Genomic DNA, 25,148 nt, shown 5'->3' on the forward strand with positions numbered 1-25,148 from the left:
GCCACCTTACAATTAAGATGCCCGGTCCCCGTGGCGTCAGCACCGTTAGCAGAATCATAGAGCGCCCTTCACGCGTAGAGGAATACGCGACGGCCCTGGTAGCCGGACTATAATCGGCCTCTAGTATTAGAAAACATTATTGGTCATTACGACCACAGACACGGTTAGACGAGTCCAGTTGCTCGGATAAATTCAAACAGGGCACCGTATATGTAATCCCATGATGGAAACCAGGGGCTGTCTATATTTAATACATCCCCACGCTTGGCTCTACCTTATTGGCAGGCCAAACAACTTACACTTTTATTATTAATCGCATACTTACGTTGCACCCTCCTACGAGTTTTCTATTTATAGACAACGTTCGCGTGATACCCTTCCAGGATACGGCACAACGGAGACAAAGGCGCAGACGTGCAGCAGAGCCCCATGCAACAGGTTTCTTTTTAGATTAAGCCCCTGTGTAAACCTTTTTTACTGCCTCTTATTGTTTAAACCATCCCATGGGTTCTATACCCATAGAGGATACTGCCGTTTTTGGCATTTGGCCACGGCAGACTAACTTGCACGTACCTAGAAATAAAGGGCTTACAATAGGCTCTTGTCAGCCTATCTTCTTTTACAAAAGACCAAATACCCTCGGGAGTGTTCGGCGTCACGAGTTTGGCCGTATATGCATCAGCTCCGAATCATGTCTTTGGTCCAAATGTTGGGTTTGCCCGGCTCCTGGGTTTTCCGCCTTACGTTCCGCCATCATCCGGCTAAGGCAAGCCAAAGGAGAACTACTATGATTGTGCCCTGGTTATTCCGGATGACCGCCTCAGTAGAGAAAGCCAAAAACTGACCGTCATGATACAGCGAGAGACTGTTCAATCACTCAAAGACTCATCGGAATCCCTAAAGATTCCTCCGCCCTAACGAAGGGCCGTTTCCCGGCCATGTACACACGCGCCCGTATTCGGATGCACGTGGAGGTACGAGGGGCTACATAGTAACCCCACCATTAGACTCCCATGGCTAAGAGAAAGTGTTATAGCTATATAGTCTGGTTCCCTAGTTCGGAGTGCGATCACCTCCTTAACGGACCAAGACGTTGGATCAAGTGTGATTATGCATATTTTTCGCCAACACCCCCGCATTGTCCGCGAGGGGGCTGAAGCCAACGACTGCTATCTTTCAGACTACTTATACATATAAGAATAGCCACAAAGGTAGGACAATCATACTTCCGGGCAAAAATATAAACATAGCCTCATAATTAAACTAAACATTGTTTTCTACAATGATTCGACTTATCACTCGAACAAAACACTCTTTGAGCACTGCGGATCTATCAGGAGGGCACCTTCCATGACTTGTGCCAAGTAGTGTTCGGCCGGATGTTGGCCTCCCGCCGGATCCTGGCTAGCTATTACAGTGGCCTCCATATCCATCCAATAGGATTTAACGTGGGCTAGAGCCATCCACGCACCCGCTATGCATGCCGACCTCCTCGTGGCGTCAATCCGGGATACGGCTCCAAGGAATTGCTGCACCAAACCAAAGTAGTTGTCCGGCTTAGGACCCTTCGGCCAAAGATGGTCTATTACATACTGCATTGCAAGTCCGGATAGCCTGTGGAGCTCCGCCATAGCAGCCATCTCATTCAGTGGCAGCGGGCGAGTGGGAGCATTGAATTGTGACTAGAAAAGCTTCTCCACTTCTTCATCGCCTTGACCCGCGAAGAACTTGACAGCGTCAGCTGTGCTATTCGCCAAATCCGCATATGCGTCTGCAGGACTCATGTGACCCGCCAGGGGAGCATACTTCGGATCCAGGAACTTCGTCCGCAGTAAGTACGAGCCCCCAGCCACGATTTTGTCTGCCTGTTGGAGCTCCTCCCGCATACTTCGGATCTCGGTCCGCATCTCCTTGGCAGCATTACGTGGCTTGTCCAGCTCAGCCGAACTAGCCTTATTCTCCTTTTCAAGGAGTGCGTACCGGTCAGCGGCATATTTTAACTCCCCAGCCATTTTGGCCATTTTTTCCTCGCTTCGGCGATGAGCAGCCTATTCGGCTCTCAATTCTTCGGCCGCCTTTAGGGAAGCCGCGTTGCTAGCCCGAGCTTGTTCCTTGGCTTGAGCAAGTTCCGCCCTCAGGGCCTCCACGACAGCAGCACCATCTGCAGTGCCAACATATTGAATTAATATTATGCCTCTTTGGCATTTTTCTATACATTATAATAAAAACCAAGCAAATACCCTGGGTCTCCTCAAGCTGTTTATTCACCAGTGTGATATCGGCATCGATGGATCCGATTTTCCTCCTTAGCTCGGCAACTTCAACAGACTAGTCGGCTACCGGACCCTTGTATACCTGCGCACATGTACGGTGCAGCCATTAGTATATGATCCCCCGTTTACCGCCTATGGCGGGCAACCAGAGTCTCAGGGGCTACTATCTATAGGGACCACACCTAGCGCGTGCTTCATAACCAAAAAGTTGTGCATTTTTCACTACATACCTCAAAGCCTTTGAGAAGGCTTGTAAATGCCTCATTCAAGCCGCTGGTAGCGGATGAAATCTTCATGACCACCGCGCTCATTAAAGAGCGGTGCTCCTCCGAGAGCGCGGCTCGCTCCAGACGGCCCATCAGTACGTCCGGCCGAACACTAAACTGCGTCGGACCCTTCTCATCTCCCCCCATGGGAGCCAAACACTCCGGGCTCAGGGCGGCTGACATACTAGCCTCCGGCTTCGGTATATCCGGATTCCTCCGTGACGACACCTCCGTGTTGCCCGCCTCATGAGGCGGAGAGTTGGGTGGGGTTTCACTCTCCATCATCTCCGAACGAAGGTCCCCCGAAGACAATCTCTGTTGAGAAGAGCTGCTCGCCGGACTACAAAAAATGAAGTCCTGGTTATGGATCCCAGAGTAACATCTCACCTTCGAATTAATGAATGACTTACGGCTCGTTGGAGGGCTGGCCCGTTGGTGGGCATGACGTGGTGAGGGTGCCCGTCGCGGCAGAGCCCCTTGGTGATGTTTTCTTACCTTGCTTGGGCGTCTCCGCCTCCAAATCTTCGGAGGCGGCCCTCTTCTTCACGCGTGGGGAGGAGGCTTTGACCTTACCTTCCCTACTATCCTCCATAGGAGGGTTAGCGATTTTCCCGGTCTGGATGCACAACACGTGAAGTTCGGCTTCACTGCCCTTTCCTTCGACCTTCTCTGAAGGGATTTTGCTGAGCGCCCGGTCCAGCATCTTTGCAATGGTGGGACCAGGAGAGCCTTCAGGAAGTGGAGCCGGACACCTGATTTTCTTCGCCTTGTCAAGCTATTCCTGGCCGCGGAGGGAAGTTAGAATAATAATCATGATAAATATAAATGAAGTGTCCGACTTTAAGGTTACTTACTTGGGCATCTAGTCGATTGCAGCTTAGGCCCGCATCCTCGATGGTGTCCAGACACTTTGCTTGTGGTCCGAAGAATAATTTACACATTCCTTCGAGCGTCAGGCCGAAGAAGTGCTTAATAGTCCGCTGACCCTCCGGATTAAAATCCCACATGCGGAGAGGCCAACGTTTGCACGGCAACATCCCTTGGACTAGCATTACTTGAATTATGCTGACAAGATTTATGTCCCTCCTAATGAGCTCCCGGATGCGGTTCTGCAGTTCTGGCACATCACCAGCAGGCCCATAATTCTGTCCCACATCGGTCCAAGATGCCAGCTGTGATGGGGGGGCCTGAGCGGAACTCGGGAGCAGCTACCCACTTTGTGCCTCTCGGAGCAGTAACATAGAACCATCTCCGTTGCCATACGTCAGATACTTCCGGAAAAGAACCCTCTGGCCATGCGGCATCAGCGTTCCTGCTTATTATGGCGCCTCCGCACTCCGCATGTTGCCCCTCGATCATCTTTGGCTTCACATTGAAGGTCTTTAGCCATAAGACAAAGTGTGGGTTGACGTGGAGAAAAGCCTCGCACACAATAATGAAAGACAAGATGTGGAGGATGGCGTCTGGAGCTAGATCATGGAAATCCAAGCCATAATAGAACATGATCCCCCTCACAAAGGGGTCGAGGGTGAGGCCTAGGCCTCGGAGGAAGTGAGGAGTAAACACGACGCTCTCATTGGGCTCCGGCGTGGGGATGACTTGCCCCGGAGCAGGAAGCCTGTGCTGGGTATCAGCAGTCAGGTATCCAACCACCCTCAGCTTCGCAATATCCTCCTCCTGAATCGAGCAGGCCACCCACTGGCCTGCTGCGTCGGATCCGGACATACTGGAGGATCTAGGGTGTTGGAGCTGAGGTTCTGAGCGATGGATCTCGAGGTGCGAGAAGGGGCAGGAGAGGTGGAAACGAGACATAGGCCTCGACCCGAATACCAAGAGTCCTCAGCGTGACCGCTTGAGACTTATCTAAACAACACAGAATTATACCAATAGTCGCCATGGGGTCGCATATGCCCATATTGATGAAAGATCCCGTATTAAGAGGGACACGATCTCCGCTTTGGCCGGACGTGCCGATAAAACCGCCTCGCAACGCGAGTCGAGGTGGAGCAGGAAATGCTGGTTCGTGTTGGACCAGGTCACGATGCAAGGGCACGCCGTATGAAGGTTGCCCGCAGAACGGAATTATGCTGAGGATGTGTGAAGATCATCTCGCAGATCCGGACACAACCTACGTCTTCGATAATCACCTTGGAGTATTCGGAGGAGGAACCCGCCTTGCAATGCCGAAGACAAGACTGCGCACCGAACTCATCGTCATTGAAGCCTGGTTCAGGGGCTACTGAGGGAGTCCTGGATAAGGGAGTATCCGGACAGCCGGACTATATTCATCATTCGGACTATAGAAGCGTCAAGATACAAGACTCAAGACTTCGGCTCGTGTCCGGATGGGAATCTCCTTTACGTGGAAGACAAGCTTGGTGATCCGGATATTATATTTCCTTCATTGTAACCGACTCCATGTAAACCCTAACTCTCCGGTGTCTATATAAACCGGAGAGGATGGTCCTTAGAAGGCCGATCACAATTACAATCATACCATCATAGGCTAGCTCTTAGGGTTTAGCCTCTACGATCTCGTGGTAGATCTACTCTTGTATTCCACATATCTTCAATATTAATCAAGCAGGAAGTAGGGTTTTACCTCCATCGAGAGGGCCCGAACCTGGGTAAACATTGTGTCCCTTGCTTCCTGTTACCATCAACATAAGACGCATAGATTGGGACCCCCTACCCGATGTCACGACCGGTTTTTCAATAAAATACTTATTGAGAAATCGATCTCTTGATTCCAGTATAGGAAGAGTTATCCTTACTGGTAGACAAATACTTGAATACAGAAGACCAGTAGCATCAAATATATTACAGGGTTGAGATGAGGGTGCTCGACAATTTATTACAAACAGGCCAATATTATACATAAGGGCGGTTATGACACAGTGGGTGGTGACATGCTACTAGCTCGAGATAAAAGTGGTGGAGGATAACTTGACTCCTAAACTGGCAGCTCATCGAGCGTCGAGGTGAGGCTCGATGAATTTATTTCAGGGGTAGCGGAAGCGGATATAACACAGTGACCAAATACAGGATCGCACGGGACTGACTGGGACTCCTCTAGGCGTCGGACTCGCTATCGAACTCTTCATCCATGAGATCACCTTCATCAACATCTGGCCAAATCAACAAGACATGTGAGTACTTTGAAAGTACTCGCAAGATAGTTCGGACAAAAGATATAACAAATGCATGCATGAATGCGTCATGAGCAAAATAATAATGTTCATTCCAATAATAAAAATTTGCATGACATGATAAGTAAAACAAATAACTGAAAACCGATCGGGTGTCTGGAGCGACGCCTCGAAAGGTAAACAAATGAAAATCATGCCGCAGTCGGTCTTCTAAGCGACACCACATAAAGGGCTTATATTGAAAAGTAAAAGACAAGCGTGCCACAGTCGGACGTCTGGGCGACATCGCAGAAAGGGCTTTTGTTGAAAATAAATAACAAGCGTGCCACAGTCGGACGTCTAAACAGCATCACAGAACGGGCTTTTATTGAAAATAAATAACAACCATGCCACAGTCGGACGTCTGAGCGACATCACAGAAAGGGCTTTTATTGAAAATAAATAGAAAGCGTGCCACAGTCGGACGTCTAAGCGACATCACAGAAAGGGCTTTTATTGAAAATAAATAACAAGCGTGCCACAGTCGGACGTCTGAGTGACATCACAAAAAGGGCTTTTATTGAAAATAAATAGCAAGCGTGCCACAGTCGGATGTCTGAGCGACATCACAAAAAGGGCTTTTATTGAAAATAAATAGCAAGCGTGCCACAGTCGGACATCTGGGCGACATCACAGAAAGGGCTTATATCAATAGTAAATAACAAGTGTGCCACAGTCGGACGTCTAAGCGACATCACAGAAAGGGCTTATATCAAAGGTGAATAACAGGTTAGTCCATCCATAAGAATAAACTTTTAACCGGACTTAACATTCATGTGGTTCACCGGAGTTTTATCACTGAGACTGACATTTGATGAGGTAAGATGAACACAGTACTTGGACATGTACAAGATGATTCAAAGGATTTTTGACTCTGCAGAGTTTGTACTAATTGCCCACAACCAACGGATTTCCGTAGTCATGAATGACAAGTTCCGTCTATGGTATTTCGGTAGAATCACATTTAACCAGTACACACCCATTCCACCTCACGATGCCAGGAATCACCCTAGACAACGTCCAAGAAAAACTTTGAGACGGGGAGGTCACAACCTCGAATAGCATGGGATCAAATTTGTATACGCGCGCTCTAAGGGGTGCCCCCCTCTCGGTCCCAACCGGAAACACCCATGCCCCCTGACCGGATGACGGGCTTTAATCCAGGGCCATGGAACCCTCATCCCGGCCTCTCTATTTGGTGTGTACCAGGAAAACGGTTTGTAGCTTACTAGGCCATATTCCTTGTGGAAAACATGTGGTAGTACGGGAAGAGAAATGAATGGGGATGTGACTTGATTCATGTTGATACTGAAGTCAAATAGACTGGCATAAGACTGGCATGCCACAACACTGCCATCTTACCCATTCTCATGCCATCACATGGCCATGCAAGTTTATATCCAACAACATATGGATTTCCGAAACTCACTTGCCTCATTTTTGCATGAAATATAACATTCAACAAAATGTTCATAAACATGCCGTGATATTACTAAATGCAAACATGCAACAACCACTCATCATATCAAGAGTTCAAACATGCTTGCCTGGTTCGGAGTAGTTGGAGTCTAACTTGGCGAAGTTCGCGGCTCCGTCACCTCCTTCGGTATCTACGGTATAAGAAAAATACGTACTTATCGTAAATACCACGTGTGCACAGAAAAGTGTTCCAAATATTTTTCAAATAAAAATGACAAAAAACTAGACAGAAATATAAAGATGACAGAAAAGGAATCAACCAAAAACCATTTTTTGTTTGAAAGTTATAAAGGTTTTAAAACCAGGGACCCATCTGTAATGAAACAAAAAGTTTCCAGGGGGTCAACTGAATAAAATAGAAAACGATTCGGAAAAAGAGAAAAATCTGACGAGGGGGTCCCACCCATCAGGTTTAAATTTTCAAAGGGGGAAAAACAGGGCTCGACGGCACCCGAGAGCTGCGGTGGTCGCCGGCGGCGATCCACGGCGAGGCAGGGGGATCGGGTGGTACCAGAGTGATCAGCATGTCCTTCCGCGTCGGTGGGTGGTGGTGGTGGTCGCCGGTGAACACTACATCAACGGCGGCCCTTGCTCCGGCGGACGGTGGCTCGGGTGGAGTTGGATCTCGTCGGGGAGGGCTGCGAAGGTCAAATCGAAGCTTGGGTTAGCTCACTGGTGCCCGAGGTGGCTATTGACGTGGTTTGGGCGACGGGGATAGCCTCACCGGAGTGAATCGAGCTGATGGCCGAGGCGGATCGGGGCGGCTAGAGTTGGGGGAGGAGACCTCCTCGAGGTCCTCCTAGTGGCTTGGCGGAGTGTTGGTGAGGTGTAGTGGTGGAGCGTGCACGAGAGCGAGCTCGGGGCTCCTTTTTATAGGCGATCCGAGGTGGTGGCCGTGAACGGAGTTCTCCGGTGATGGTTACGGTGGTGCAGAGCTTGGTCGGGGAGGTTTAGGGAGTTGGGCGTCAACATGGAGTTCCACTGGTTCCGTTTTGACGCTAAACAAGCTTGGATTAGGAGTCCTGGGTGGATTCGAAGGAATGGGGCGGCGCGGGCCCGTTGGTGGCAGTGGGCGCACCCTGTGCTTGCCGGGCCACGGCAATGGTGCTGCGGGGGTGCGCTGGCATGCATGAGACACGCGGAGGGCTAGGGAGCAAATGGCGGCGCAGAACGGCGTAACGGGCCGGTGCTGGCTCCGTTTGGCCGCCACGGGTGGCCCTACCACCGCAGAGGCTGCCGGCGTTGAAGATGCTCGCCGCCGCCGATGCCTGCGTCCATCCAAGTGGCCGTGCGGTGCTCTGGCCAGGGGGAAGAGGCTGTGTGCAAAGCGCCAAGGTGCACGGGTGATCAGTGACCATTGCCTGACGAAAAACGACACTGCAAAAATTTGAATTTACTGAACTTACTGAAAATGCACATGAACAGTGCTGGCCAAGTGTTCGACGAAATGGTTTTGGCATGTGGGGAATTTTCCTGGGGCTGGTCTTTGGTGTGGTGGTCTCTCATTGCATCTAAGGGCTGCCTGAATTTGGTTAGAATTTTTGGGGAAGAGAAGATATGAATTTCACCAAATTTGACAAACCTGGTCCAAACTTGCAGAGAGGGAAACTTGAAAATTTTGAAAAGAGGAAGAGTGGATCTTGATGGTTCTAGGTTGTGGGTGCCAAGGACTATCCAGATGAGTTGGTTTGAGATCAAAACTCAAAGGTAATTAGCCACTTCCTTTGTAGAGCATCTAGGTTTAGAATAATTGGCAGAATTGTTTTGGGGAGAAAAACAAAAGGATAAAAATCCAAAAATGGATTTATCTTATTGGGACACAGTGTTTGGAATGCCCTAAAGTGGAAGGAGGGGTTTTGGGAGAAATTTGCCACAAGAGGCATGGTAAAACCAAGGATGGATCAAAACCAAAGAATAGCTCCAAAACCATTTAGGGTTCTGTTTAAAAGAAAAATAAATCCAAGAAATGCTTTTTAGAAGGGAAACGGTTTTTAGGAAGGGTTTAAATGACCATCTTCAAACCAAGCAAGGCTTTTGCTGAAAACAAAGACAATTTTTTTTGGAGTGTCACAGCACCTACCCCCTTAGGAAAAATCTCGTCCCCGAGATTTCAGTTGATCCTTAAACAGGTGTGGGTGCTCTGTCCGAAGAAAATCCTCTCTTTCCCAAGTTGCTTCATTCTCGGTGTGATTGCTCCACTGAACTTTGAAAAACTTGATGGTTTTCTATCGGGTCCTCCTTTCAGAGTCCTCTAATATTTTTATTGGACGCTCCCGGTAGGTGAGGTCTGGTTGCACGTCAATGTTTTCATGTGATACTTGCTTCTCTGGGTTGCTCACGTACTTCCTCAACTGCGAGATGTGGAACACGTCATGGACCTCGGATAAATCTTCGGGTAAGTCTAGCTGGTAGGCTACCGTGCCTCTTCGGGCCACTATACAGAATGGTTCGATAAATCTTGGTGCTAGCTTTCCCTTAACCTTGAATCGTTGCAGACCCCTCATAGGAGAAACTCTTAGGTACACAAACGCTCCGGGTTCAAAACTGATTTCCCGATGCTTTCGATCATAATAACTCTTTTGTCGACTCTGAGCTGTCTTGAGTCGATCCCTAATCATCTTAACCTTTTCCTCAGCCTCCTTGAGCATATCTGGGCCGAAGATATGGTTGTCTCCGGCCTCTGACCAATTTAGCGGTGTACGACATCTTCGCCCGTACAGAGCTTCAAATGGTGCCATTTGCAGGCTGGCTTGATAACTGTTGTTGTATGCGAATTCTGCATACGGCAAGCTTTCTTCCCAACTGGTTCCATAGGTGAGGACACACGCTCTCAGCATGTCTTCTAGAATTTGATTTACGCATTCAGTTTGCCCATTAGTCTGGGGGGGGGTATGCGGTACTGAATGCTAGTTGGGTTCCCAGTGCCTGTTGTAGGTGATCCCAAAATCTAGAGACGAATTGTGTGCCTTTGTCGGATATTATAGTCTTTGGGACTCCATGCAGGCAGACGATACGGGCAAGATAAAGTCTGGCCAGCCTTTGAGTGGTGTGAGTTGTCTTCACCGGGATGAAATGTGCCACCTTAGTTAATTTGTCGGTTATGACCCATATGGCATCATTTCCGTGTCGTGATCGAGGTAGTCCAACAATGAAATCCATTCCTATCTCGTCCCACTTCCACTCGGGTATCTTGTTTGGCTGTAATAGCCCGGCTGGTTTGTCACATCCCTAGTTCTGGTATGACCTAGACTAGCTAGTCATTTGTGCATCATGTTTATATTCCATTTAAATTTGAAATGAGGATTGGTGGAACCCTCAGAATCATTTTTGAAAATGACCCAAATAAAAATTTCTCCAAAAGGTCCAAGAAAATGCTCATGTTGCTCTCTGAAAATATTGGACAGAGATAAAAATCAAACCAATATTTTTAAGAGCTCATAGGTATTAATTTTGGGCATTTGGAATTAATGCAGTAATTATTTGCTTTGGATATATATTGTTATATATATAAAATATTGTCCAAAAATTATGCCATTTATAAAGGAGCTCTGGAATAATATAGTTAGCTCCTGCAAAAATTGGCATAAGGAAATAAATTTATTTAGTATTTTATTAAATCAAAACAAATGTCAGAAAAATAGAAAACAGAAATAAAGAGGAGAAACTTACCTGCGGCCCAGCTCCTGTGCGGCCTGGCCGGCCCAGCAGCCAGCGCCGGCCCAGCCCACTGGCCCTCCTCTATCGTCTTCGTCCTCGACAGAGGGATGGGAGCGTGCCCGGCGCGCGCGCGCGCCACCGCGCCACGCCACCAGCCTCCCTGCCTGCCTGGCGCCCTTCTCGTTGCCCTGGACGCCCTGGAACGTCGCCACGCGCCGCCCCGGTCCTCTTCCACTCCCTCTCGCTCTCCCTCCTCCCCTGGACATCTCCCTCTCCCTGCGCCCGAAGCACTGCCGCCGCCGCAGCTCACCACCGACGCGCTCCCCGCCGTCCCCTCGCCCCTCCGTAGAGTCCACGAGCTCCGCCACGACCCCCTCCACCTCCTCGTAGAGCCACGCACCTCCGGACGGCCTCCATCGTCGCCACCCTCGTCGTCTTCATCGCCGGCTGCCCGAGATCGCCGACGACACTCCGGCCGCACCAGTGCTTCCCCGAGCCTGCTGACGCCTTCGCTGGATCCACCGTGAGCATCTTCCCGTTTCCCCTCTCTTCTCCCCCTCGTTCCCGCGCCGTAGCTCCGTTCCCCACCATGGCCGAAGCCATCGTCGCCGCAGCTCCTTGCCGTCGTGGCCACAGCTGCCGCAGGCCGCAGCCGAGCTCGCCGTTGCACTCAGTGCACTCCGGCGAGTCGCGCGAACCCGCTCGCAGCCTCCCTAGTGCCCTGCAGCGCCTAACTCGCATCAACCGAGCTCCGGTCGCCGCCGTGAGCTCTGCTCCGGCGAGCTCCGCCGTTCCCACGGCCTTCCCTGAGCGCGGCTGGATGCGCCCGTGCACGGGTTACCCGCCGGTGGCCTCCGTGTGCCAAACCGTGGCCTCCAGCTTGTTCCGGCGAACTTCCGCCGTGGCTCGAGGTCGTCGTCGGTGAAACTCCGGCGGGCGCTGACGTGGCGGCTTAGTTAGTGCTTAACCCCCTCCTAATTATCCCCCTCGGACATTGACCAGTGGGCCCCAGGGCTTAGTCAAAGCTAATCAGCCCAGGTTTGACTCGGGGTTAACCCCAGAGCCACTGACGTGTGGACCCCACACGTCAGGTTTGACCCCAGTCAGCCGCAGTTGACTGCTGACGTCGTGCTGACGTCATGCTGGCGCAATAATATGATTTCTGGATTTAAATTAAATCAGGAAATTCCAGAAATTGATTTAAACTTCAAAAATTCATATCAATTCAACCGTAGCTCAGATTAAAATAATTTATATATGAAAAATTATCAAAAAAATGCAATCTTTCCATCTGTACTAGTTTCGTGCATGACAAACCAACTTATACTTGCTGTATAGGTGAAAACACATTATGGCATATATAAGAGCTTACTTTGGAGATGCATTTGAGCTTATGGTTCAAATGGACTTCAAACCAAATGATTACTAGTTGCATTAGCTCAAACAACATCACATCTTCATTCCATGTTCATGCATCATATTGTTGCATATGTTTGTGTATTGATTATTGGCACCGTTCCTTCTCGATAGGTCTTGCTCCGGAGCTGTTCCAGAGTACCTGTCTGTGAAGCAGTGCCTCCTCTGTTGATCTACCAGGCAAGCAAACCCCCTTGTTCATTCCGATAAAATCCTACTCTCTCGCTCCTGCTCTCAGTTATTGCATTAGGACCACAACGATTCATCTGCTACTTTGTGCTGCGGTAGTTGAACCTATTCCTCTGCATGACCTGTCATTGTCACAGTAAATAGTTGAAACCCACTAGCATGTGTAGGAGTTGATTGAAGCCATTGTTGTGTTCCTACCATGCTATGCCTGCTATTGCTTAGAGTTGTGTCAGGTCTGATTCATTGGGAATGAATTGGAGTGTTACGATATGTTCTGGTGCTGAGAGTTAAGTGTGTGAACACGATTTGGTAAAGGTAGCGGTGAGAGGCCATGTAGGAGTACATGGTGGGTTGTCTCACTGGAACCGCCCTTAAGCACTGAGTTCTATGTATGTTGTCCAATGACTCGATACTACCACACATTGGGTTCCGGTAACTCGACCCCTCTCGACTTATTAACCAACTTGATCTCTGTCCAGGAGTCGCAACTAGTTTCTGGTGTTTGTAGGTAGTGTTAGTAGTCTACCAAGTGGCACCCGGCCAGGTGGGCTTGGGATAGACTAGGCACAAGTGGCACGGTGTACCAAGCGTAGATCCATCCGGCGAGGTGGGCTTGGAACCCTGCACACATCGTTTGGGGCCGTGAGTGAAACCCCGGCCGGATCTCCTTGCGGATGGAACCCGAATAGGCGATAAACCTGGATTAGAGTCTTGTGTGGTTAGTCAGGTCGTGGCCGACACCCTCGCCAGGCTTCCGCTTGAAGGTTGCCGAGATACATGACGTGTACATGGAGGTAAGTGGCGAGAGTGTGTGTGAAGAAGTACACCCCTGCAGGGTTAACATGATCTATTCGAATAGCCGGGTCCGCGGTTATGGACTTCTTGGATGCTTACATGGTACATAGACAACTTGAAGTGGATACTCTAAAATGCTTAAGACAAGTGTGAGTGCTATGGATGGCCTTCTCGTAGGGAGACGGGGATGAATCCATAGTAGTGTATTGTGTGGTGATTAGTGGACTCGTGTACGCCATATCACCTCAAGAGTTTCTGGTAGTCGTAGAACAGGATAGCCACAGAGTCAAAGCTGGCTTGCTGCAACTAAACCCCACATTACCCTCTTGAAACAAATGCATGTATGATAGGATCTGATGTAAGTCTTGCTGAGTACCTTTGTACTCATGTTGCTTTATTTATGTTTTTGCAGCGGAGACTTCGGTCTTACTAGTGTCTTGTGGACTTCGACGAGTAGCTTGTACCTCAGCTACGATCTTGATCGGACGTTGTAGATAGTCAGGCTTTCAGCCTTTTTCATTTATAGATGTCTGTACTCAGACATGTAATGCTTCCGTTTGTTGCTTGATTGCTCTGAATGTTGGGTCATGTGACCCCTGTTTGTAATAAATGCTATGATGGCTCTTCTGAGCCTTTATCTATATGAGTTGTTGAGTTATGCTGTGATGCCATGTTGTACAGCACATACTTGCATGTTATGCGTACGTGTAATGTGTATTGCTATGTGTGGGATCTGACTATCTAGTTGTTTATCCTTAGCAGTCTCTCTTACCGGGAAATGTCTCCTAGTGCTTCCACTGAGCCCTGGTAGCTTGCTACTGCTCCGGAACACTTAGGCTGGCCGGCGTGTGTCCTTCTTTGTTCCTGTGTCTGTCCCTTCGGGGAAATGTCACGCGATGAATACCGGAGTCCTGTTAGCCTGCTACAGCCCAGTTCACCGGAGTCCTGTTAGCCCAGTGCTACAGCCTGGATTCACTCGCTGATGACCGACACGTTCGATGCTGGGTCATGGATGCCTGTCCCTGTAAGTTAGTGCCACTTTGGGTTTATGACTAGCCATGTCAGCCCGGGCTCCTTATCATATGGTTGCTAGCGACACTGTCATATCCGTGTGCCAAAAGGCGCAAACGGTCCCGGGCAAAGGTAAGGCGACACCCGTGGGGATACCGTGCGTGAGGCCGCAAGGTGATATGAGGTGCTACATGCTAGATGGCATTGAGTCGAGGTCCTGACATGGTTTCTGGTGCTCAGCCTTGATGCGTTGACAAGAGTCACAACATGCAATGAACGTGGCTATGTCCTTTTTCATACCGTGCCACCAAAAATTTCCCTGAAGGTCCTTGTACATTTTTGTTCCTCCAGGATGGATTGAATACGGAGCGGTGTGGCTTTTAGCTAGAATCTGCTGTTTGAGGTCCTTGATATTTGGTACACAAAGCCTTTCTCTGTACCACAATATTCCTTGCTCGTCTACGTTGAATTCTGAGGCCCTGCCCAAACTTACTTTCCTTTTTATGCCATCAATGATGGGGTGTCCATGCTGAGCCTCCTTAATCTTTTCCATCAGGGTAGGCTGTATTTCCAAGTTCCACACACTTCCTTCGGTGACCATTATTAAATTGAGTTTGGCAAATTCCTGTTGAAATTCTGGTCTCGATTTGGTATACTTTCGTTGTCCGAGCTGGGGTTCCGACTAAGGGCATCTGCTACTACATTTGCTTTTCCTGGATGATAGTGGATTCCAACATCATAATCCTTCACTAATTCCAACCAGCGTCGTTGCCGTAGATTGAGTTCTGGCTGTGTGAAAATATACTTGAGGCTCTTATGGTCTGTGTATATTTCACAACAATTTCCAAGTAAAAAGTGTCTCCATTCTTTGAGTGCATGGATGACTGCTGCCAACTCCAAGTCATGAGTAGGATAATTTTCCTCATGCTTGCGAAGTTGTCTGGAGACATACGCAACTACCTTGCCTTCTTGCATCAATACGCATCCGAGGCCCTTCCGGGATGCGTCACAATATACCTCAAAATTCTTGTGTATGTCTGGTACAATTAACACTGGTGCTGTTGTTAATTTCCTTTTTAGCTCTTGGAAGCTTTTCCAACAGGCTTCCGTCCATTTGAACTTCTTGTCTTTCTTGAGTAACTGCGTCATTGGCTTTGCTATGGTGGAGAATCCTTCAATAAATCTCCGGTAATATCCTGCCATTCCCAAGAAACTTCGTACGTCCGTTACGCTGGCTGGTAGTTTCCAGCCAAGTATGGCCTTGACCTTTTCCGGGTCTACGGCAATACCTTCTTGGGTCAGTACATGGCCCAGAAAACCCACCTGTCTTAGCCAAAATTCACATTTGCTGAACTTGGCGTACATCTGATGTTTCCTGAGTTCTCCTAGTACAATTCTGAGATGTTCAGCGTGCTCTTCTGGTGTCTTGGAGTATATCAGAATATCATCGATGAATACCACAACAAACTTGTCCATATACTTCATAAATACTTTGTTCATGAGGTGAACAAAATATGCGGGGGCGTTTGTTAGTCCAAATGGCATTACTGTGAACTCATACAGTCCATATCTGGAGGTGAAGGCTATCTTGGGGATATCTTCTGTTTGCACTTTTAATTGGTGGTATCCCGACCTCAAGTCAATTTTTGAGAAGACTTTGGCCTGAGTGAGCTGATCAAATTAATCATTTATCCGTGGCATTGGGTATTTGTTCTTGATTGTGACCATGTTAAGAGCTCGATAGTCTATGCACAATCTCAGTGTCCCGTCCTTTTTCTTGGCAAATAAAATTGGAGAACCCCAAGGTGAGGAACTGGCTCGTATGTATCCTTTCTCCAATAATTCTTTTATTTGCTTCTTCAATTCTACCAACTCGGATGGTGCCATTATGTATGGTTTCTTGTAAATGGGAGCGGTTCCGGGTGCTAGCTCAATGTTGAATTCTATCTCTCGGTCTGGTGGCATGCCTGGTAGTTCTTCTGGAAATACGTCTGGAAATTCACACACTACTGGAACCTTGTTCAACTCAGAAACGTCCACCTTGTTCAATCTCGGTTGCAGAGATATTTGTCTCTCTTTGGCTGAAACTTTTATTGTCTTCCCGTGATGGTGTGTGAGAATTACGGTCCGGTTGAAGCAGTCAATAAAACCTTTGTTGGTGGTTAACCAATCCATCCCTAGGATGACATCCAGCCCTTTACTTTCCAATACAATAAGGTTGGCGTAAAACTTCAATCCTTCGAATTCAATAACCACACCTTGACAGTAACTCTGGGTCATTTGCTTAATCCCAGGGGACTTGATGATCATGGACTTTTCCAAGGGAAGCATCAAAAAATTATTTTGCAAAGCAAAACTCTTCGAAATGAATGAGTGAGAAGCTCCAGAATCAAACAAAACCATGGCAGGTATTGTGTTGACAAGGAACGTACCGAGTACGATATCCGGGGCATTTTGTGCTTCTTCCTTTGTCACGTGGTTCAGATGACCCTTCCTGTGGTTGTTATTGGGGTTGAAATTGTTTCGCTTGGGCGCTGAATTGTTGCCACTATTGTTTGGCTTTGGGGTTGAGTTCCTTGGCTTGGGGCACTGCTTGGCATAGTGCCCTTCTTCTCCACAAGCGTAGCAAGTAACGCCTGGGCAATATGTGAACTCCTTGTCCCTTGCATGAAAATTCTTGATTGGGCGTGAATTATTCGTCGTGGGTTTGTGTGTCCCACCTTTCTGAAATTCTGTCTTGCTTCGGTGGTTGCGAGCAAAAGTAGACTGGTCCCTTTTGCGTTTGCAGAAATCTTCCAAGCTGCGTCGCTCATTTTCCAAGGTAATAGCCTTATCCACCAATGTTTTAAAATCTGGGAAGGTGTGCAAGACCAGCTGGCATTTAAGCGCGGGTGCTAGGCCTTCCAAGAATTTTTCCATCTTCTTGCTTTCAGTCATACACTCTTCGTTGGCGTAGTGAGACAGCAGAGTAAACTGGCTGTTGTATTCTGACACTGTCATGGTCCTCTGTTTGAGGTCATCAAATTCTCTCTTCTTGATCTTCATAACACTTTTAGGAATGTGTGCCCCAGCAAAACCTTCCTTGAAATCCTCCCAGGTTATTTCATTTTAGTTGTGGTGCATGTGCAGGAAATTTTCCCACCACGATGCAGCTGCTCCCGTGAGATAGTGCGGTGCATATAGTACTTTCTCACGGTCTGAACACTGTGCAATAACTAATTTTCTTTCCATGTCCCGTGACAAAATGTTGGAGGACGCGTCTTCTGTAGCTCAGACAACTTGGATTGCTATTGATACAGTCCACGGTGATTTCCCATATTGATGAATTGGTTCATCATTTCCTGATGTTGTTGCTGACTCTGTTCATAAAGGCGGCATACTTGGGTGAATGTTGTTTCACTGTCCTGTTGACTAGACTGTCCCTGTGTGAAATTGTTATTTGGTGGTGTGCCATAATTTTCCTCTGGCGGGATTGGCATGGAGCGCGTCCAAGGATGGGACATCTCTCACTCTGGTGATATATTTTGTGAAACTCGTAAGACAAGAAAAAGAGTCGCAAAAGCCAAAATTTCATAAATACGGAAATTTTAAAAGCTCCAGAATTTTTCAAGAAAAAACATCAATGATTGCGCACGGAGAAGGACTATTACATATCTTACATGCAAGTACTAATTATACAATACATCACTCATGATATGCGTACATATTCCTGACATGTTATTTAGTCTAGTGCACTTCTCCATACCCTTCATGATGCGCAAACAGGCTACTTCTCACAACCTATGTACATATAAACATATAGCACAAGTCGGTACATCGCATGGCGGCTAAGCGTACTTAGTCGGAGATGGTGAGGATCTCCCTTGGCCTGCCGAGGGTGAGGCGCAAAGAGGCGGGGGACTCAACTTCCTCCTTCATAATAGGCTCCAGACGTGAAGCGTTGCGCTGAGCTGGTGGAGCGGGTGCCATAGGCGGAGTAACACGAACAGGAGTGGGCGCAAAAGGTGGAGTAATGCGAATAGGAGTGGGCGTAATAGGTGGAGCAGAGCGAACGGGAGTGGGTGCAATAACTTGGTTGAACTCCCCAGTGGTAGGCAGTCGACGAGCAGTGGCGAGAATGGTAGGTGAATGGGATGCCGATGACGAGATGAAAGTCAGCGGTGGAGTGGTGTGCAGGAGTTCCCTCCTGTTGGCGGCACAGCCATGGACTGAGTCCATGTGGGCAGCTACAAGGTCGTCCACCATGCTGTCGAAGGCTGCCTCCAGAGCTCGGAGGTACTCGACAAGTATCTCAAAGGCCTCGTCTCGCTCTCCTCTGGGGCAAGCAAATGAGTACTGACAGGTGTATGGCACGTGGCATGGAAGGTAGCGGTAGCGACAAGTCTTCATTGCAGGAAGAACATCCCGGAGACGAGCTATCGCCTCACGGGCAGCCATCTGCATAGCATGCCTCTCCGTAGGCATGGCTCTCCCCAAGAACCGGAAGCGGCGTAACTCAACACGCCCTCCCTTGAATTGCACCGCGGCCTGGTGCATGGTCAGACTATCGTTGATCTTGTGTGAGTAAAGTGTGAAGACTGGGCGCACTGATGGCCCCATCGTGACCTGGACGAGAAGGAGAGGAGCTTGACGAACCCCTCAGGCACGTTGGCGAACACCTGTGACTCACAGTCGTTGCCAGCCATCTACAAAAGTAGGCGAAAGTTCTGAATGGTCAGATCATAAATTTATGCTGACTGTCAGAAAATGACTACATTTGTAAAAATAAGAATGAACTCTACTGGGCTAATAACCGATTAGCGATCGCACCTAGTGGCTTCCTACAGTCCGCCTGGCTCTGGTACCAAGTTTGTCACGACCGGTTTTTCAATAAAATACTTATTGAGAAATCGATCTCTTGATTCCAGTATAGGAAGAGTTATCCTTACTGGTAGACAAATACTTGAATACAGAAGACCAGTAGCATCAACTATATTACAGGGTTGAGCTGAGGATGCTCAACAATTTATTACAAACACGCCAATATTATACATAAGGGCGGTTATGACACAGTGGGTGGTGACATGCTACTAGCTCGAGATAAAAGTGGTGGAGGATAACTTGACTCCTAAACTGGCAGCTCATCGAGCGTCGAGGTGAGGCTCGATGAATTTATTTCTGGGGTAGCGGAAGCGAATATAACACAGTGACCAAATACAGGATCGCACGGGACTGACTGGGACTCCTCTAGGCGTCGGACTCGCTATCGAACTCTTCATCCATGAGATCGCCTTCAACAACATCTGGCCAAATCAACAAGCCAGGTGAGTACTTTGAAAGTACTCGCAAGACAGTTCGGACAAAAGATATAACAAATTCATGCATCAATGCATCATGAGCAAAATAATAATGTTCATTCCAATAATAAAAATTTGCATGACATGATAAGTAAAACAAATAACTGAAAACCGATCGGGTGTCTGGAGCGACGCCTCGAAAGGTAAACAAATGAAAATCATGCCGCAGTCGGGCGTCTAAGCGACACGACATAAAGGGCTTATATTGAAAAGTAAAAGACAAGCATGCCACAGTCGGACGTCTGGGCGACATCGCAGAAAGGGCTTTTATTGAAAATAAATAACAAGCGTGCCATAGTCGGACGTCTAAGCGACATCACATAAAGGGTTTTTATTGAAAATAAATAACAAGCGTGCCATTGTCGGATGTCTGAGCGACATCATAGAAAGGGCTTTTATTGAAAACAAATAGCAAGCGTGCCACAGTCGGACGTCTAAGCGACATCACAGAAAAGGCTTTTATTGAAAATAAATAACAAGCGTGCCACAGTCGGACGTCTGAGCGACATCACAGAAAGGGCTTTTATTGAAAATAAATAGCAAGCGTCCCACAGTCGGACGTCTGAGCGACATCACATAAAGGGCTTTTATTGAAAATAAATAGCAAGCGTGCCACAGTCGGATGTCTAGCAACATCACAGAAAGGGCTTATATCAATAGTAAATAACAAGTGTGCCACAGTCGGACGTCTGAGCGACATCACAGAAAGGGCTTATATCAAAGGTGAATAACAGGTTAGTCCATCCATAAGAATAAACTTTTAACCGGACTTAACACTCATGTGGTTCACCGGAGTTTTGTCACTGAGACTGACATTTGATGAGGTAAGATGAACACAGTACTTGGACATGTACAAGATGATTCAAAGGATTTTTGACTCTGCAGAGTTTGTACTAATTGCCCACAGCCAACGGATTTCCGTAGTCACGAATGACTAGTTCCGTCTACGGTATTTCGGTAGAAACACATTTAAGTAGTACACACCCATTCCACCTCACGATGCCAGGAATCACCCTAGACAACGTCCAAGAAAAACTTTGAGATGGGGAGGTCACAACCTCGAACAGCATGGGATCAAATTTCTATATGCGCGCTCTAAGGGGTGCCCCCCTCTCGGTCCCAACGGGAAACACCCATGCCCCCTGACCGGATGACGGGCTCTAATCCAGGGCCATGGAACCCTCATCCCGGCCTCTCTATTTGGTGTGTACCAGGAAAACGGTTTGCAGCTTACTAAGCCATATTCCTTGCGGAAAACATGTGGTAGTACAGGAAGAGAAATGAATGGGGATGTGACTTGATTCAGGTTGATACTGAAGTCAATAGACTGGAATAAGACTGGCATGCCACAACACTGCCATCTTACCCATTCTCATGCCATCACATGGCCATGCAAATTTATATCCAACAACATATGGATTTCCGAAACTCACTTGCCTCATTTTTGCATGAAATATAACATTCAACGAAATGTTCATAAACATGCCATGGTATTACTAAATGCAAACATGCAACAACCACTCATCATATCAAGAGTTCAAACATGCTTGCCTGCTTCGGAGTAGTCGGAGTCTAACTTGGCGAAGTTCGCGGCTCCGTCACCTCCTTCGGTATCTACGGTATAAGAAAAATACATACTTATCGTAAATACCGCGTGTGCACAGAAAAGTGTTCCAAATATTTTTCAAATAAATATGACAAAAAACAAGACAGAAAAATAAAGATGACAGAAAAGAATCAACCAAAAATCATTTTCTGTTTGAAAGTTATAAAGGTTTTAAAACCAGGGACCCATCTATAATGAAACAAAAAGTTTCCAGGGGGTCAACTGATTAAAACAGAAAATGATTCGGAAAAAGAGAAAACTCTGACGAGGGGGTCCCACCCGTCAGGTTTAAATTTTCAAAGGGGGAAAAACAGGGCTCGACGGCGCCCGAGAGCTGCGGTGGTCGCCGGCGGTGATCCACGGCGAGGCAGGGGGATCGGGCGGTACCAGAGTGATCAGTGTGTCCTTCCGCGTCGGTGGGTGGTGGTGGTGGTCGCCGGCGAACACTACGTTGATGGCGGCCCTTGCTCCAGCGGACGACGGCTTGGGTGGAGTTGGATCTCGTTGGGGAGGGCTGCGGAGGTCAAATTGAAGCTTGGGTTAGCTCACTGCGTGCCCGAGGTGGCTACTGACGTGGTTTGGGCGACGGGGATAGCCTAACCGGAGTGAATCAAGCTGATGGCCGAGGCGGATCGGGGCGGCCGGAGTTGGGGGAGGAGACCTCCTCGAGGTCCTCCTAGTGGCTTGGCGGAGTGTTGGTGAGGTGCAGTGGTGGAGCGTGCACGAGAGCGAGCTCGGGGCTCCTTTTTATAGGCGATCCGAGGCGGTGGCCGTGAACGGAGTTCTCCAGTGATGGTTACGGTGGCGCAGAGCTTGGTCGGGGAGGTTTAGGGAGTTGGGCGTCAACGTGGAGTTCCACTGGTTCCGTTTTGACGCTAAACAAGCTTGGATTAGGAGTCCTAGGTGGATTCGACGGAACAGGGCGGCGCGGGCCCGTCGGCGGCAGAGGGCGCGCCCTGTGCTTGCCGGGCCACGGCGACGGTGCTGCGGGGGTGCGCTGGCATGCATGAGCCACGCGGAGGGCTAGGGAACAAAGGGCGGCGGAGAACGGCGTAACGGGCCGGTGCTGGCTCCGTTTGGCCGCCACGGGTGGCCCTGCCACCGCAGAGGCTGCCGGCGTTGAAGATGCTCGCCGCCACCGATGCATGCATCCGTCCAAGCGGCCGTGCGGTGCTCTGTCCAGGGGGAAGAGCTTGTGTGCAAAGGGCCAAGGTTCATGGGTGATCAGTGACCATTCCCTGACAAAAAACGACACTGCAAAAATCTGAATTTACTAAACTTACTGAAAATGCACATGAACAGTGCCGACCAAGTGTTCGACGAAATGGTTTTGGCATGTGGGGAATTTTCCTGGGGCTGATCTTTGGTGTGGTGGTCTCTCATTGCATCTGAGGGCTGCCTGAATTTTGGTAGAATTTTTGGGGAAGAGAAGATATGAATTTCACCAAATTTGACAAATCTGGTCCAAACTTGCAGAGAGGGAAACTTGAAAATTTTGAAGAGAGGAAGAGTGGATCTTGATGGTTCTAGGTTGTGGGTGCCAAGGACTATCCAGAGGAGTTGGTTTGAGATCAAAACTCAAAGGTAATTAGGCACTTCCTTTGTAGAGCATCTAGGTTTAGAATAATTGGCAGAATTGTTTTGGGGAGAAAAAAAAGGATAAAAATCCAAAAATGGATTTATCTTATTTGGACAGAGTGTTTGGAATGCCCTAAAGTGGAAGGAGGGGTTTTGGGAGAAATTTACCACAAGAGGCATGGTAAAACCAAGGATGGATCAAAACCAAAGAATAGCTCCAAAACCATTTAGGGTTCTTTTTAAAAGAAAAATAAATCCAAGAAATGCTTTTTAGAAGGGAAACTCAGAAGAGAGGTTTTTAGGAGGGGTTTAAATGACCATCTTCAAACCAAGCAAGGCTTTTGCTGAAAATAAAGACAAAATTCTTTTGGAGTTTCACACCCGAGATCCGCCGGTTTTGACACCGACAGTCGTCCATCGCCTCGCTGCGCTCGGTGCGGCGTGGTCAACAAACGAGAGTCATCGAAAGAGGATTGTACATGGAGAGCCTGACGGCTGGGACCCACGAGGTCCATGGTCGCACGCAAGGAAAGTTCCTCCTTATTAAGCTGAAAAAATGTTTCCTCCACCTGACAGCTGGGACCCACCGGCTGTATCTTTGCACGGAAGGAAGTGCCTCATTGTTTTGCGAAAAAAATTATTCATCCCGTTGACAGCTGGGACCCGTCAGATTTGGTGGATGACTTGTGGGCCTACTAAGCGGACGTGTACGCACGGCTTTGTCAACTTAATCAACAAATGTTTCTAGCAGCTGGACCGTTGGATGTTAATCCAACAGCCGCGCTCCTTCTTCAACCTCTGTTCTTGCTCCTACCTCCCATGGGCGGCACCGCGGCTGTGCTGCTGCCCACCCGAACCAATCAAGTTTCCCACTTCTCTCCATCTGTGACTCCACTGCCCCATCTTCCCCATCTCCGGGTCATTCCAGTCTAGGGCCTCGCCGTCATCCACCGGCCTTGGTGCGCTCGGCACGGTGTGGTCAACGTGGTCAACAACCGAGAGTCATTGGAAGATGACTGTACATGAGAAGCTGATAGTGGGGACGCACCATGCCCATGGACGCATGCATGCAACGGAACGCGGCGTGGTCAACATGGTCAAGTAACGACTTCCATTGGAAGTGTACTATATGTGGAGAGGCTGACAGCTAGGTCCACGGCTACAGCAAGGAAGTGTCTCCTTATTACGCGGAAAATATTGATTCCTCCACCTGACAACAGGGACCCACTGGACGGGCCACCGTATTTTGCGAAAAAAATGTTTCCTCCCTGACTACTAGGACCCACCTGACGGGCCACCGTATTTCGTGAAAAAAACGTTCCCCCTGCTGTCAGCTCGGATCCACCGGAAGTACCTCCTTATTAAGCAGAAAAAATGAATACTCCCTCTGCTAGCTGGGATCTACCTTGGTGGGTGGCTGACTTGTGGGCCCACTAAGTTGACGGGGACGGAGGGCTTTGTTAACTTAGTCAATATGAACAATTCTAGCTCTAGTGACCCTACGATGTCCATCCAACGGTCGTAGTGCTTCTTCAACCTCTGGTCTTCTTGCTCTAGCCACCCAAAGCAGCACCGGTCGTGCCGCATGCTCCTGCCTCCCATGGCCGGCTGTGATGCCGCGGAGGCCTCACTGCCCCCTACTACTCCCGCCGCTGGCCAGGCCATCCCTCTACTCACCCACACACCCTGTTATTCTGCGGTGATGGCAGCCTCACACCGCAGCCGAACGAGTGAACCCTCATACTCCTCTACGCGTGGGAATCCACTGCCGTGTCGTCCCCTTCCTTCCTAGGCCTCGCCGTCATCCACTGCCCTGGTGCTCTCGGTGCGGCGTGGTCAACGTGATCAAGGAACAACTTCCATCGGAAGAGTACTGTACATGGAGAGGCTGACAGCTGGGTCCACGGCGCCCGCAAGGAAGTGCCTCCTTATTACGCGGAAAATAATGATTCCTCCACCTAACAACAGGGACCCACCGGACGGGCCACCGTATTTCACGAAAAAACATTCCCCCCCTGACTGCTGGACCCACCAGCTACATCTTCGCATGCGAGGAAGTGTGTCCGGGCAAAAAAATGATACGCCCCCTGACTGCTGGGACCCACCAGCTACATCTTCGCACGCAAGGAAGTGTCTGACAGTCGGGACCCACCTGGTCGAAGTGTACGTAGCGTTGTCATTCTAGTCGCGAACGTGTACGTACATACTGGTGGATGTAGAGGCTCGCACGTATCGTAGTAGAGGCGCGCACGTAGCATGTACACGTACGTACATCGGCCAGTGTGCAAGAAAGAAAATACGGCCACGTGCGTACATACGGGCGTTGTCTTGCACGCCTACTCGCGCATACGTAC

This window comes from Triticum aestivum, chromosome 2B (assembly GCF_018294505.1).
Source record: "Triticum aestivum cultivar Chinese Spring chromosome 2B, IWGSC CS RefSeq v2.1, whole genome shotgun sequence".
Taxonomy (NCBI): Eukaryota; Viridiplantae; Streptophyta; class Magnoliopsida; order Poales; family Poaceae; genus Triticum; species Triticum aestivum.